General features: G+C 37.4%; 1 protein-coding gene across 6 annotated transcripts in view; it reads left to right on the top strand.

The window, feature by feature from the left end:
* The window catches only part of CELF2 (CUGBP Elav-like family member 2), a 619,768-nt gene that overhangs the window by 268,363 nt on the left and 336,000 nt on the right, over nt 1-15,405 (top strand). For 4 of the 6 annotated variants that reach the window (XM_027838840.1, XM_027838838.1, XM_027838839.1 and 1 more), the window contains exon 1: nt 4,405-4,455. The exons of the other annotated variants lie outside the window; for them this stretch is intronic. The gene's annotated coding sequence lies outside the window, so the exon portion shown is untranslated. Of the gene's footprint in view, nt 1-4,404; nt 4,456-15,405 lie in introns of those variants that run through there. 6 annotated transcript variants of the gene reach the window in all.

Raw genomic sequence — 15,405 nt, 5'->3', positions numbered from 1 at the left:
TTCACTATATTCTTCCCCACAATGACTTGTAAGCTCCTTGAGGGCAGGAATGATTTTGCTTTTGTCTTTATATTCCCAGCATCTAGTACAGTGCATGGTATATAAAGGTGATTCATAAATGCCTGTCCAATTGAATTGTTCTAAAACTTCTCTTCTTCAAGTCCCTTATTGCCTTCTACCTCATTGAGCAACCATCCCATCTCACTTTCACTCTCAAACTCTACCCTTTTACTTATGAGCCCCTTACAATCTGTCTTCTGTTTTTCCTTCCTCTGCTGAAACTGTTCATTTAAAGGTCACCAGTGACCACCTGCTTGACAAATCTAATGACCTTTTCTAAGTCCTAATTTTCCTTGACCTCTATGCAACATTTAACAGTGTTGCATATCAACTCAATGTTTTCTCCTACTTTGTTTCCTAATGCACCAAACTTTCCTTACCTTCATTCCACCTAGAAAAATGGTGTGGTCTGATGGATAGAGTGCTGGATTTAGACAAGATAACTTGGGTTTAAAACCTGCTTCAGACGCTGACTAGCTGTGTGGTCCAAAGCAAGTCACTTATTGCATATACAACACAAACACATGTACAACATCTCTATTTGGATGTCCCTCCAAATCTTCAAAATCAAACTATCTAAAATTGGTTCTATGTCTCACCCACCTCTACCTGTTCCTTCTTCTGACTTTCCTGTTTCTGACAATACTACCTTGTCTACCTTGGCATCACCTTCAACACTTCTGTCTCCCTCAAATCCCACATTCAGTTGGTTGTCAGGGAGAATCAACGCTACCACTTAACCATCACTCCCATCTATCCCCTCTGTTGCCACAGTAGTACATACTATTGCAATGACTTCCTAATTGGTCTTCTCTTTTTTATTCTTTTCCTACCTCAATAAAGCCTTCCTACCATAATCACATGTTCCCTATTATTTCTCTGCACAAAACTCTTGACTGGTTTCCTATTATCTTCTGAATAAAGTCCAGATTCCTTAACCTGGCAATCAAAGTTCCCAACTATCTTATACCATCCTGCTGTTCCTGTCTTGAACTCTTTTCTTCCACGTAATTTATGCCCCAACCAAACTGAAATAGTCACCAACCCTCCTGCCCACTTAATGTTCTGGGCCTTTCTTCTATATTGTTCCAAAGATACTGGAATGCCCTCCCCAAACTTTCTCTCTGCTATAATCTTTCAAAACCAACTCAGATGCCATGTGTCTTCCATGAAACCTATCACTATCCCTCTCCCTGTCCTTTTCCCCCAGTTGATAATGATGTTTCTCCTCTGGGGCTTCAATTAAGAATTGACACCTCACTTCATTTAACATTTAATGTGTGTTGGAAATATAAAAAGTCCTTTGCTGATGCCTCATCATCATGCAGGTGTGATCCTGAATTCTTACTGTGCTGGAAAGACTTCAAGTACTGTCCCAGCAACAGACTCTGTGAGTTTTTCAAAGACTAGCCTAGAAATTCATCCCTAGGCCAGAAGGCAATGAATTCTTTGGCCATGGCCACCTATGAAACCCATAGGGAAATGAAAAATGGTTTTGAGGCCTATAAAGAATTCTCCCACTTCTTCAATGGTCTCAGAAAAGTGGATAGGGGTGCCAAGGATTATTGAGTTTTTTTAGGCAGTCTATGTACTTCAACTTAGTTACTGGTACTCTAAATGCAAAATACTTGTTCAGTGGCCAGTGAGGAAACATTGTAGCGTTCATGATAAGTATTTACAAAAAGTCCACCATGAAAATAATTACAATTTATGTACAACATCTATTGCATTCAATGAAAAAGTATGGAAATTCTTTCAAAAACTCAGTAAGACCCTCCCTTCCCCACTCTCCATTAAATCAGCATATACTCTGGTCTTTGGTGTGGGACTAAGCTTGAGGATGGCAAGGAAAACATTGGAAAAATAGGAATCAGGGGAAAGAGACAGAGACAGAGGAACAAAGAGATGGACAGACAGAGATGAGATACAGAGAGAGAAAGAGAGAATTTATAAACTTTTATTTTTCCAAATAAAATATATTTTCTCTTTCTCTTACCTTCTTACCCCCCCCCCCAATTTGAGTGGGAGGGGAAACATTTTAACATGCACACAGTGAAGGAAAACCAAATTCCTGCATTGTCCGTGTCTAAAAATAAATGTCTCATTCTGCACCCTAAGTCTATCATCTCTCTGCTAAGAGAGAGGTAACGTGCTTCATTATTGGTCCTTTGGAATCATGGTTAGTTATTGCATTGACTAAAGTTCCTGAGGCTTTCAAAGTTGTTTATCTTTACACTATTGATGAAAATTAGTATGAAGTTAGAAGACATAATAAAAATTAGAAAACTCTATAGCATAGCATTAAGCAACTCCGTCCTTATTTAAATGAGTCATTGCTGAAGAAAAATGTAATATGGTTAGAAGAAAGGACGTAGATACACTACGTTTGATACATAAAGTTTTACCAGTGTAAATTCATTGGCATAACAAGCAAGGAGACCCAAAGAACAACAAAAAAAGAGATACTTTAGTTGGCAAATATTTGGATTATAGTTTATTAACTTGAAACATCAGTTTATTTAATGCCAAGAATTTTCCTCAAAAATAACCAAGTGTTGGGAAGTTCCTTAACCCAAAGGTACCATGATCCTCCCTGAGAGTAATTCTTCCCATGTTGGTCCCTTTCATTGGAGGTCAATAAATCTAGAAGCAAAGCTAGAAGATAAAAAGTTTAATCAGCATCACCAAATGTGCAGTTGCTCAGGTGGGTAACAGTTAATATACATAAATAGGGTTTTACACAGCCTCAGGCAGACTTTACTGGAGGCCAAAGGAGCTGATTTGGGGAGGTTGTCCAGCTATTTCCTTTTTTTGGAGGTTGAGTAATAAGGAAGAGGATGTCAGGTGATTGGGAAAGAATGTTATAACCTTGGCTTCCTAGGAGTTGCAATGATCAAGTTTGTTCCAGTGAGGATATTATTTCTGTAGTTAATCCCATATGAATATCTTGTTGGGTAAAGAGCTCTCTAAGATAGTGGAGGCTTCTTTCAAGATAGAATCAATGGACTCGTGAATAAAATGGGCTTGTTGTGTAAAATACAATCTGAAGGCCTATATCTCTTTACACAGTCAAGTAGCTCCATTTCTTTGATCTATAAGATTATTTTCTTCAATGGGGAAACATTCCCCCTCCAAAAAAAAAAAAAAAAACAACTCAGCACACAGAATTCCCCTCCACACAAATATTTCACTATATGATGTGGACAAATCTACAAAGTCAAAGGTAAAATTCTTGTGGTTTAACTTGGAACCCCCAACTTCCTTACTGATAATTGTATTTCCTTTTCCACCTTAATATGCAGAGTTTAGTTCTCTTTTGTGTGTGATGATGATGATGATGATGATGATGTGTCCTTGTTTCATAACTGTATTACTATTATATGACTTTAGTATTTGTCTGTCTCTATTATACCCTTAAAGAAAGAATCTGGAAGATCACCAAGCAAGAGGCTTCAAGTTGTTAATCTGTGGAGTCAAAGAGTTGATATGATAGAGTTTAAATGAAGTATGTGTGGAATGGTGGAGAAGTGATGGGGGCTTGCCAATAAAATGTTTGGATTTTAGAACCATTGTTTTCATAGAGCTAAGTTCAATGTATCCATTCATTGTTATTCTTATACCTCCCCCACTTGAGTTGATTATGTAGAACAGCTAAGTTTGAATAGCAAGTGACTGATGTTCTTTGTATCAATCTATTGACTAGATCCATCACTAGGATGCTCTGTCCCTAGAAGCAAGCTCCACTAGCAAGCAGATGAACAATTCAGTGCTCCAGAAACTACATTTCATTAGCATATGGAAATATTTGTTTCCTTTTCTTCCCCAATATAGTATTTTATCATTCACTTGGTTTAGTGGTTTATTTAAAAAAATAGTCCCTACTCCCAAGATGAAAAATGTATCCATCTTTAGAAGAAATTTATCAAAAATGGCTGGACTATATTATTTCCTGAGCTGTATGAGACTACAGAATTGTGGTGGTGGTAGCTCATTGTGGCATGTGAAGTTGAATGATAGTTCATAGTACAGAATTTCTTTTGTATATGCTTATTAACTTACTGATACAGGAAGATTGTCAACTCATAGAAGCTGTAATGCTCCAGTTGGTTTTCCTGTTCCTAGTCATTCCCTTATCCATCCAAACCGTCCTTCACAGAGCTGCCATCACAATCTTAACTAAGACAAAAGTCTGATATCTTTCCCTGGCTCAAAAACCTTTAGAGGCTCCCTATTGCCTCTATCTACTATAGAATATATAACCTTTGTTTAACATTTAAGCCTCCCCCCATTACAACTTTACTTCTAGCTCATTTCTCATTGCATCTTTCATTCATTTTGTTTCAGCCGAACTAGCTCCTTCCTCTGTTCATTTGCACAAGGAACCCCCCGTTCCAGGTATGCACTCCTATCTCATTTTTCTCTTTAAAATTCCTTATTTTCTTTCAAGTTTCAGGGGAAGTGTCACCTTTTCTATACAGGCATAGCTTTTCCATATACCTCCCACCTGTTACCATTTTCTCCCACCTCAAATTTTCCTTCAGTATTTGTCTGATCTCTCTCTCTCTCTTTTTTTTCCCCTTGACTTCCATGCCTTCTATTGTATTATACTGACTTTCTTGCCAGTAGAATGTAAGCTCTATGAAAGCGGGTAGGGGGCTGTTTTGTTTTCTTCTTTAGATCATTTGCACCCAGTCCCATATCTTATATAGAGTAGAAAATTTAGGTATCTTTAAATTATGATGGTAAATTACATTAGAAAGTGATTATACTGGTACAAAATTATATTAAAAGAATATCCACCAGAGTGTTCAGATGATAGAGGGCTTAAATGGATCATTTCTTACTCCATAAAAATATGTATACACTTTTTACACTGAATCTAGAAAAGTCTCTCTTATGACTAGGAGAGTAATTCAGTTTAAGAATTGCATGTAGTATGGCATAATTGGGGTGGCATGTAGCCTTTTAATTAAGAATCTTCCTTCATATTATGCAAGCTACCATTTTTGAGATGTCCTTGGTATTTATAGTATGCTACATGTATGACGCCCTTGGTATTTTTCTATAGCATATGTGTCATAGTATCGAAAAGATGGTCATTCTTTTAAAAGCATATTTCTGTTGAGTTCAGTCAGATTAAATTTTGATATAGCTTAGTTATGAAAATGGGAGGTGTTTTTTAAAGTAGAGCAAGATAGGGATGGGGAGGCACCAAGGAGAAGAGAGCATTCACATCGATGCAGTGAAGACGGGGTTCTAGTTTCGATTTTGCCATCACAACTCATTTTGGCACCTTCTGATATGAGCTTAGGAACTTCAGTGCAGAGTTTGAGGACAGAGAGTTAGACAGCCTCGATAACATACAAATGGGTCATTAAATGAGAATTAATTGAATGCTTAAACTGGGATTCTGATTTTAAATGGGATTTCATTACTGTCACTACATGTAGTAGTTTTTCTTTTTAAGTGGATGGGACTTCTATTCTCAGGCTTTCTGACCACATATACACATTTCATTTCAACTTACAGTTCTAAATTTGTAGGTAGTTGATAGAGTAAAGACTTTTTTTTGTTGGTTGTTGTTCAGTCATTTTTCAGGCGTGTCCTATCCTTTGTGACCCCATTTGGGGTTTTCTTGACAAAGATACTGGAGTGGTTTGCCCTTTCCTTCTTGGGTTCATTTTACAGGTGAAGATACTGAGGCAGAACAGGGTTAAGTGACTTGACCAAGGGTTATACAGCTAGTAAGTATCTGAGGCCAGATTTGAACTCAGGTCTTCAGAACCAGTAATTGAAAACTATTTTAAATACATCCATACTTGTTCTAAATTTGAAATATTGTACTTATTTTTAATATAGCAGCTGAAAAGAGTTGTACTTAGGGTCCGAAAGACCTGAATTCAAATCCTGCCTCAGATCCTTAATAGCTTTGTGACCCTACAAAAGTCCCTTGACTTTTCTCAACCCCAGTTTCCTTATTTATAAAATGGGAAAAGTAATAGCAACCACTTCACAGGGTTGTTGTATCAAATGAGAAAATATATGTAACAAGCTTTGCAAATCTTAAATTGCTATACAAATGCTATTGTTGTCGTTGTTATAATAAGAGCATAGGTATTAAAGCGTTAGGATCAGTATGGTATAGACTAGATCCATGCTCAAGTTTGGATTGGACTAAATGGTTTCTCAGGTTCCTTCCAACTCTGAGATTCTGCGAAATATGCCATAAAACTTAGGTGTAGGAAATGGCATGTTGTAATAGGCTAGAAGTCTGGAGGTCTGTCCTCTATTCCCAGTTCCACAAGCAACTTGCTTTGTGACCTTAGGTAAATCACTTAGCTTGTTTCCTTAGGAGGCTGGATTAAAGGACCTGTTATGGCCGCTTCTGAGCTGTGATTCTAAGTCACAGGGTTTGGTTTTTCAAATTGTCTGGTCTTTTTGTTTTCTTGAAAGCATAAAAGCTTTGGCTTTAAAAAAGAAAAAGTACCTTTACTCAGTTATGGTCTTGATTATTCTTGATAATAGAAGAGAGAGAGAGAGATGGCATGGATAATTCAAAACAACAGATAATTAAAATTCATTTCTATTTTACTTTGAAACAGAATTTGTAATTTGAGTAATGCAACAGCATTATGCTCCAAATTATGTTTTGCTTAGGCTAATGTTATTAGCCTAAGTATTTTGAACTTACAAGGGAGAGGTGGCCCAGAAATATTCTAGGTGTGCAGAAGAAGCTAATTGGAGATGAAAAATTAAAGCACAAAGTGGATAATCTGCAAGTGGGTAGTTGAGAGTTGAATGCATTTGAAGATCATGATTTCCAAGGAACATAGAATCTGTTTGTTAGGGGAACAGTTAGAATTGATTCTCCTGTTTTCCATGTCTTTAATTAGGAAAACGTGTGAACTCCTTGAGATCCTGGACTTTTTTTGCTTTCCTTTTTATTCCTAGCCCTTAGCAATGTGCATGGCACATAGTAGTTGCATAATTACTGTCTTGAATTGACTATGTACCCTTTGTTTTTCATACCTTCAGAATCTGAGGCATAGTGAGGCTAAATCATTCTCATGCCAGTCCTTCATCCACCATCACACGTTGAGTGAGTCAGAGGAAGAAGGGGTGGCATGTAAGCAATAACTTCATATTGAAATCTTGACTACTGTATGTATGTGAATTGTCTCCAACAAGGAATGAACCCATAATTCAAAGCAAGCATTAATAAAACTTACAGACTGAGTATGTTGGAAAACAAGAGAATATTACAGGTTCTCCATTGTATCATTGTAATACTTCATGTTTAGGGCTTGATAAGATCTTAATCCTTTGTAATGATATAACCCTAACGCTCTAACATTTCCATGCCAGGCAAATTGTGTCATGCAATAAAAGTAACAACAGTTTATGCAAACTCTAAATGCGTAGTTTGTATGGAATTTTAATTAGAGTGCAACAGAAATCCCAGCCATCAGAAAACTCAATTTATTCTGTACTTCTACCACCCTAGTAACTGGGATATATTGAATTTTTTCACATTGCTTTGTTTGCTGTTTATAATTCAGCATTATCTCCTTTGCCATATATGATTTCAGTTTTTGTTACTACACATAGACTTGAGTAATAGACTATAGAGAAATAGGCAATTTTCATTCCTACCTTAGGCACTTTAATTCTGCATTCCCCCACCCTCCTTCAGGTTGTTCTTCTCCCAGAGCTATGCTAAATCATATGTTTACTTTCCTCCCTTCATGGTAAGTTATTCTAGTGGTTGTTCCTGTTGGGCCACTGTCACCATTATTAACCATTGGTGCTATTAACAAGGATTAGGGGTTTTTCTTCAGGGGTGAGGTGCAGACTGCCAAAAAGTGAGACAGGGCTAGGAAAATGCAGGACCAAGAACCAGTAACTATGAAGAAAATGTGCTGATCAAGTGCAAACTGTAGGTTCATTCCTAACCCTTTGAATATGATCAGTCATATTCCCAACTAGTCATAGCAGGGGTTTCTAAAAAGGTAGTATTACTCTATGATTCTAAGACTTTCCCCTGCCCTCCCCTAATATTGAAACAATAGCGCTAAAAATTGTAACTAACATGCAAATAAATAGAACAATCAGGTAGATAGGCATTCTTACTGGCAAGGTGCATTGCATTTATTTTTTTATTGGTTATCACAGCATCCCCTTTAGGGTAAGTTAGCATTATTTCTATGCCACCTTTTACGTAGAAAATACTTATCTGCCTTATCTGGATCTACTTCATATGAAAGGACATCTCTAACTTTTCTTCTAAGTGGGATACAATTGGATCTCTGCAACCCTTCCTTCAGGGTAAAAAAGGAATTACTTTGAAATTCTGTGCATTGTGGGTCAAGTGTATAAACTGACATGTTACAGTAGAGAGGGGGAAGAAAAAAAAAGGAAAAAAGAAAATTACATGATAAATTTGTTGTATATTTGGAAGGAATAGCAAGTTGTGCGTGGTAAATTTGCAATTTCATATGCAATCATCTTTGTTTTATTGCACTGTGTTATGAAAATGCTTGATTTGTTCCATGAATTGAAAATAAAATTAAAAAAACTGTAATATTGAGCTAATCCCAACTCTTCTCCTATATTTGGGATAGCTACTATCTCAATGATGTGGGTGTTCTTATATACAGCTCATACCTGTTTTTGGTCACCTCTATCTCCTGACATACCCATGTTTTACCCATGAAGAAGCCCAGACACAAAAGAAATGCCTCACTTGAATGCATAGTTAAGGCATTGGTTTAAAAAAAAAAAAACACCCAGGATTAAAATTGTCAGACCCTGGTCTGAGGGATGCTTGTTTAGCCAACTCTAGAGCTAGGATTTTAGGAAAGTAGTGACAATAAAAGGCACTCTGTTACTCTGTTGGCCAGGAGAAAAAAGTCAAATGGGGTTTGTCTCTACATACACTGTGTACAAATCCTAAGAGATAAATGTAGTTTTATCTCTTTGAATAGAAAAGCAACCTCTATCCTCCTCTCCCACCTCTTTTCAAACATTTCTGCTCATATTTCAGAATATGCACTGTATTCATTCCACAGCCAAATTGAGCTGGGCACAATGACTTTTAAATTCTATGATTTTTTTTTAAACTAGGCACTCTAAGGTTAGAACTCTTTTGAAGTATGGGTCACAGAGAAGGTGGAGTGGAAGACAGGGTTCCAGGAGGTTCGGGCTGTTCTTGCATGCAAATGATTTAACAGTTCTTCTTTTGACTTTGAAAAGTGCCTTGATGTTTCTTCAAACAATAAACAAATTCATCTATTTCCTTCTCTCTCCATCAGAAAATGTATGTTATTCAGCTTTGTCTTGCAGGCATGTTTGCGCGCACACACGTGCTTGAGGTTTTTAAACACGTCGCCATAAAAGTGTCATCATTTGTTCTCTACTTTCTCCTTTTCTTTGTAAAACAGCTGTATATGATTTGCCTTATAAAGTACTTCTGTGCATTGTACCCAAAGTTTCTATAACCCTTTCCTCCCATCCTCTCCCTCATCCTCAATCATGCCTGCTATTTTCCTTTTCTGCTCAGTGGACTGTGTGTATATAATTATTCTGCTTGGAATATGCGCAACCTGTCCCCCCAATTCCTTCAAGTCATCATAGAAACATAGAATTTACAGCAAAATGAGAACTTAGAGGTCATTTAGTGCAACTCTCTTATTTTACATACAAGGAAACTGAGGCTCAGAGACATTCAGTGACTTACCCAAAGCCACACATTGCTAGCTAGTGGCAGAGTCCAGAGTAGAACTCGTCTTAACTCCTTGTTATTACTTGTTCCACCATACCTTGTGGCAAGAAGCACAATTTCTGAGCCAGTCATTTTTTTCCCCCAGAAATTCTCATTTATTGTTGTCACTGCATTCTTCTCCTTGTGTTCAATCTTATAACTGTCCTTTAGAGATTGAACTTTAAAAATATACAACATACATACACATACATTCACATGTATCATACATATATATATATAATGCCTTCACACATATATTTCAGCCAAAGACCTTTACAAATGTATGCCAAAAAAAAATCTCGTCTCTGTGAGCCATAGTTTCTTTATCTACAAAAAAGAGCATTGAACTAGTTATGTGCTTTGAGACCTCCTCTTATAAAGGTTTTTTTTTTTTTTTGGAGTGGCAAAGATTACGATTATATTATCATTTTTATTGCTCAATCTGGTTTTCACACATTATAACAGTATGGACCCTATTAACCAAGTGCATGATAATAGCCTATTATTATAATACACTAGGATATCATAAATTTTAATGTAACGATCTCTTCTTGCCACAGTTCTATTAATAGAGATCTCACTTATGTGTATGTAGGGTGTGAAGAACTTGAGGTGATTCATACAAAAATAAAATAACCTGCTCTTGGGATCCCATCGAAAGCCCCCACAGCGTTCAAGTCAGTCTCTAAATTTTGACTCTAAATTTCACCAACCTCGTAAGAGTTCCATATGTATTTAACATTGTGATTATTCACTTCAACCTACTCTTTTAACAAGGGGCAGTGGATTTCTGATAGTCAGTGCCTAAAACTGGAGCATGTTCAGATCCTTCCCAGATATCTCCTCATTCACTCATTCCAATATAAACAATCTGGCCAAGAATGACTAGAATTAATATTACATTTGCTGGAGAACATGCACTATTGCTTGCTAGGATGACTACCCGGTAAATTGTGGGAAAGGTTTTAAATATAGCAATAAAATGTCATCTTTATTGCTTTTCTACCTTTTCCAACATTTTGTCCTCAGTTTTTCACATTTTAGTGCTTTATGATAATTTTATGTGGAGCCCTGAGGGCATTCTCTTGCTGTATTAGAGGGTGTTTTGCCTTGTTCATAGTCCCTTGAGGGAGAGAACCATTAAATCTTAGCCACATTGGGTGTCTCAATCTGGAATTAAACTATTCCTAAGCTACAGCGTCATACAAATAGAGGCTCCTTTAGAGCACCAGATAAATTTACAACCTTCTCAAAGAATGAGAAGCGTTCTTCCTGTAGTAATCAAGGCCAGAGGATTCTTTTTGCAACCATCCTGGACACCCCTAAACTACTACCTGTTAAACTTTAAAAAAAAAATTAAACACACTTATAGACATCTATCTGCAGATAGATAGATAGATGCATAGATATATTCCTTTAAACAATGTGAACCCATTTTAATTGGTGCAGTGGAAAGAGTACTGGATACTGGTTGAGGTGGTTCGGGTCTGAAATCCCTGCTTGAAGGGAGGCTGAGGCTGATGGAACACTTGAACTCAGGAGTTCTGAACTCCAGTAATGTTAAAACTGATTGGGTATCTGCATTCAGTCTGGCACCAGTATGGTGAGCCCCTGAGACTCAGAGTGTGGGGGGTGAGGGGGCACCAGGCTGCTTAAGAAGCAGGCAGATTGGGCCAGGTTGGAAACAGCAGGTTAGAGCTTCTGTGAGAGTAGCAGTAGAACCAGACCTGTGAGTGAGTAACTACTGTACTTCAGCCTGACAGACAGGGAGACTGAGTCTCAGGGAAAAAAAAAAAGGAGGAAAAGAAAGGAAGAAAGAGTATGAGATTTTGGAACAGACGACCTGAGTTCAAATGTGATTTTACTGCTTACTGTCTCTGTCCTTGAATGAGTCTCTTCTTCGATCACTCAGTTTCCTCATCTGTAAAATGACGGGGTTGTATGACATGGATCCGTGAGGGTCCTTCAAGCTCTAGCTCTGTGAGTCCATCTCATAGTGTCTTGGGGATGACACAAGTGACAGAAATTCTTGCTATAACAACTACAACAATAACAGCTGATATTTATATAATTTAACATATAAAATAGATTATAGTATATAATTATACTATATTAATATATAAAACATAAATATAAGCATTATCGTATATATTATATACTTTATATAATGCTTTCAAAACACATTATATGTACATACATGCATATGCATATAGCTATGCATATGTGTGTACACATGTATATCTACACAGTATATACACATGTATGTCTACATGTGCATATATACGTATGTCTACACGTGTACATACACGTATGTCTACATGTGTATACACACGTGTGTCTGCGTATGTATATGCACATGTATGTCTACATATGTGTGTGCACATGTATGTCTACGTGTGTATGTGTGCATGTTTGTCTACATTTGTATATACACATGTTTGTCTACATTTGTATATACACATGTATACATATATGCAAACATACATATACCTTTGACCTTACAATAACCTTGTCTAGTAGGTGCTATTATTATGCTCATTTTACAGATGAGGAAACTGAAACTGAGGGAGATTAAGCTGGTTACACAGCTTGTAAGTATCTGAGGCAATATTCTTCTCCATTCCAAATCCAGCACTATCTCTACTACACCAAGTTGCTTCAACTACTGATTGCTGATTTCCAAGAATTTTACAATCTATGGGGATGTTTTGTTTGTTTCACCCCCCCCAGGTGTTTATAATCTCTGCTTATATGTTCTAAATTTTTTTTTTATTCAATAAGCATTGCCTGCTCCAAAAACCTTTTGGGTTCAAGGGATCTTGCCGTCTAGTTATAAGGATATGACACGCTACAAATAACTATATTCTAGAACAGACACATATAAGAGAGGTATTATCAAAGCACCTTGGGAGACTTGGAAAAAAATATTATTTCTACCTGGAGGAGTCAAGAGAGTCTTCATAGAGGAGGTTTGACCAAGTTAGGAAGGATAGGTAGGAGATCATCAAGCAGAAATGGAGAAAAGGATAATCCAGAAATAGGAACAGCATGGGCATAAAGGCAGGAAAATATGGGACAGCAAAACATCTAGTTCATATGGAGGTTCAAGCAATGTTGTCAGCTGGCAAAAGCTGTGTGAGCTAGGTTGTAAAGGTAGGCTGGAACAAGCTTTTGGAAGCCCTTAAATGCTAGGCTAAGGAGAATTGATTTTATTTAGTGGTGTGCTGGAACCAGCTCAGACTGGCTCTGTGAGTTTTAAATGTTTCACTGTAAGCATTTATACCTTGCAACTCAGCAAGCTACAGATGACAACTTGATTATTTAGTTGATTGTCTTGACTTAAGAAATTGATAGAGGAAAAAATAATACAGATTAAATTTATAAGTTGTTTTCAAGAGAGCTGGTTGTTAAATATTTACCAGAATGCCTGACTATATTCATTCAGTAAGCAGCAGTGAGTACTTGAAGAGTTTTGAGAAGAGGAATGCATAAAAGGAAGATTAATTTAGCAGTAGTGTGAGGGGCAGCATGGTTCAATACAAAGAGTACTGGCTTTGACCTAAGAGGACCTGGGTTCAAGTTCTGACCTGTGGGATCTTGTATGTCACTTGATCACCATGGGCCTCAGTTTCTCTTAGTTTGGAAGAGATCATTTCTAAGCTCCTTCCCAGCTGTAAATCATTGATCTTATAGCAATCCTATGAGGATATATTGGGGAAACTGGAGATGAAGAGATCAGTTAAGGGGAAATTGCAGTAGCCTAAGTGGGGGTAAGAAGAGCCTAACAGGGTGGTGGTAGGTACAGTGGACAGAGGCAAAATGTTTCAGACATAGACAAGATGTGGCGATGGGTTAGAGATGAGAGTTGGAGAAGATGGAAGAATCAGAATAGACAAGATGTGGCGATGGGTTAGAGATGAGAGTTGGAGAAGATGAAAGAATCAGAAGTTTCAAGAACAGGTAACTGGAAAATGGTGGCATCGTTGAATAAGTAGGGAAACCAAAGACAGCACCAAGTCTGGGTGGGAATGGTAAATTAGGTTGTAGACATGTTGAGTTTGATAGTTCACCCAAGTCGATAAGCAGTTGGGAATTCATTTTTGAAGTATAGGGGAAAAGATTAATTACAAAACCTTGGGAGGGCAAATAGAAATAAGAGTTGAAGCTATGAATAATAAAAGCTGGACTCTGGAAGGAACCTGAGAAAACATCTTGCCTAACTGTCTCAATTAATGAAGAAACTGAGAGCTGAGAAAATAAAGTTCCTAGGCTGGCCATCTAGTCAGTGGCAAATCAGGGATTAGAACCTAGGCCTCTTAGCTGCCAGCCTAGACCTCTTTACTATCACTTTCCTGTTTCTCCTAGTTGTCCTTGTGAATAAAGTTAGTAAAGACAAGTACGCAAAAGACACAGCTCCAGCACAGAGAGTTGTGTTCATATGAAGCTGAGACGATATGACTTATGCTCACAATTACTTGCATGCCATTCATATTCTCAAGCTCCATTCCTCTATCACTGGCTCTGGCTGCTGTCTCCTAATGTCTCGGCTTCTGATTTCTTTCTTCTGACATGAAATGTCCATTGTTGCATCCCCTAGCATGCTGAAACTTGGAGAAACAGCACTATGCAGTAACCAAAAAAAAAAAAAATAGACATTGGATTTCAAAAGAAGTCCACTGGCATTCAGGAAAGACAAATTGACTACAACACTTATTTTCTATAGACTTTGGGCAAGTCACTTAAGCCGTTCCAAGCACTAAGTTTTCATGTGTGTAAAATCAAGATTGGAGGAGATGACCTCTGAAGTTTTATCCAGCTCTACAACCTGTGACCTCTTGAGCCCACACCTACTTCTCGCCCTATGTAGTAGCTGCCTAGTGTTACAGTACACTGGTGACTGACTGTGCCATATTCTACATTGCTTATATTTCCTGGCATAGTACTGGGTGTATAGTGGGCACTCAAAGATTATTGTTGATTGTTTGATTCTTATGAAACAGAAGATATAATGAAATATAAAGGAAAAGCAGAGCATATTAAGGTTCTCATTAAGCTCACTGCCTGATTCTCATTAAGACTGCTCTGGTTTCTTTTATATCTTCAGCACGTGGGCCCAGTGCTAATTTTCAAGACTGTCCTGATCCCTCATGTCATATCATTTTCATCTGTTCTAAGGGATGGCAGGTTTTCCTTATTCACTCTTTTCTTTCTTTACTCTCTTAAAAATAATACATTTAGTGAAAAGAAAAACCCTCAAGACCAAGAGTGAATGATTAGTTCTCTACTTTACTCAAGAGCTTCTTAAAGATCCCTTCTCTTCATTTAAAAACCTACAGAACCAAAAATCTTGGATTTTTTTGTTGCTGAAGGGTTGAGAGAGAGGAAAGAGAGTAGAGAGGAGGTCTTAGTTTTCTTGAATTCCAAATTGTTCAAACAAAACCCAACTCACTTAAAGCTAGATTTAGTGCTGAGGGATATCAAATAATTGAGTTTGGGGAGGATTATTTGAGGAGTATTATGCAATTATGCAGTCATATTCATTATTGTCTATTCTGAATAAATTTCTCAGGGTATTAGTACTTGCT

The sequence above is a fragment of the Vombatus ursinus genome, unplaced genomic scaffold (genome assembly GCF_900497805.2).
Source record: "Vombatus ursinus unplaced genomic scaffold, bare-nosed wombat genome assembly UNPS02014830.1, whole genome shotgun sequence".
NCBI lineage: Eukaryota > Metazoa > Chordata > Mammalia > Diprotodontia > Vombatidae > Vombatus > Vombatus ursinus.
This window is presented reverse-complemented; position numbering and strand designations above follow the sequence as displayed.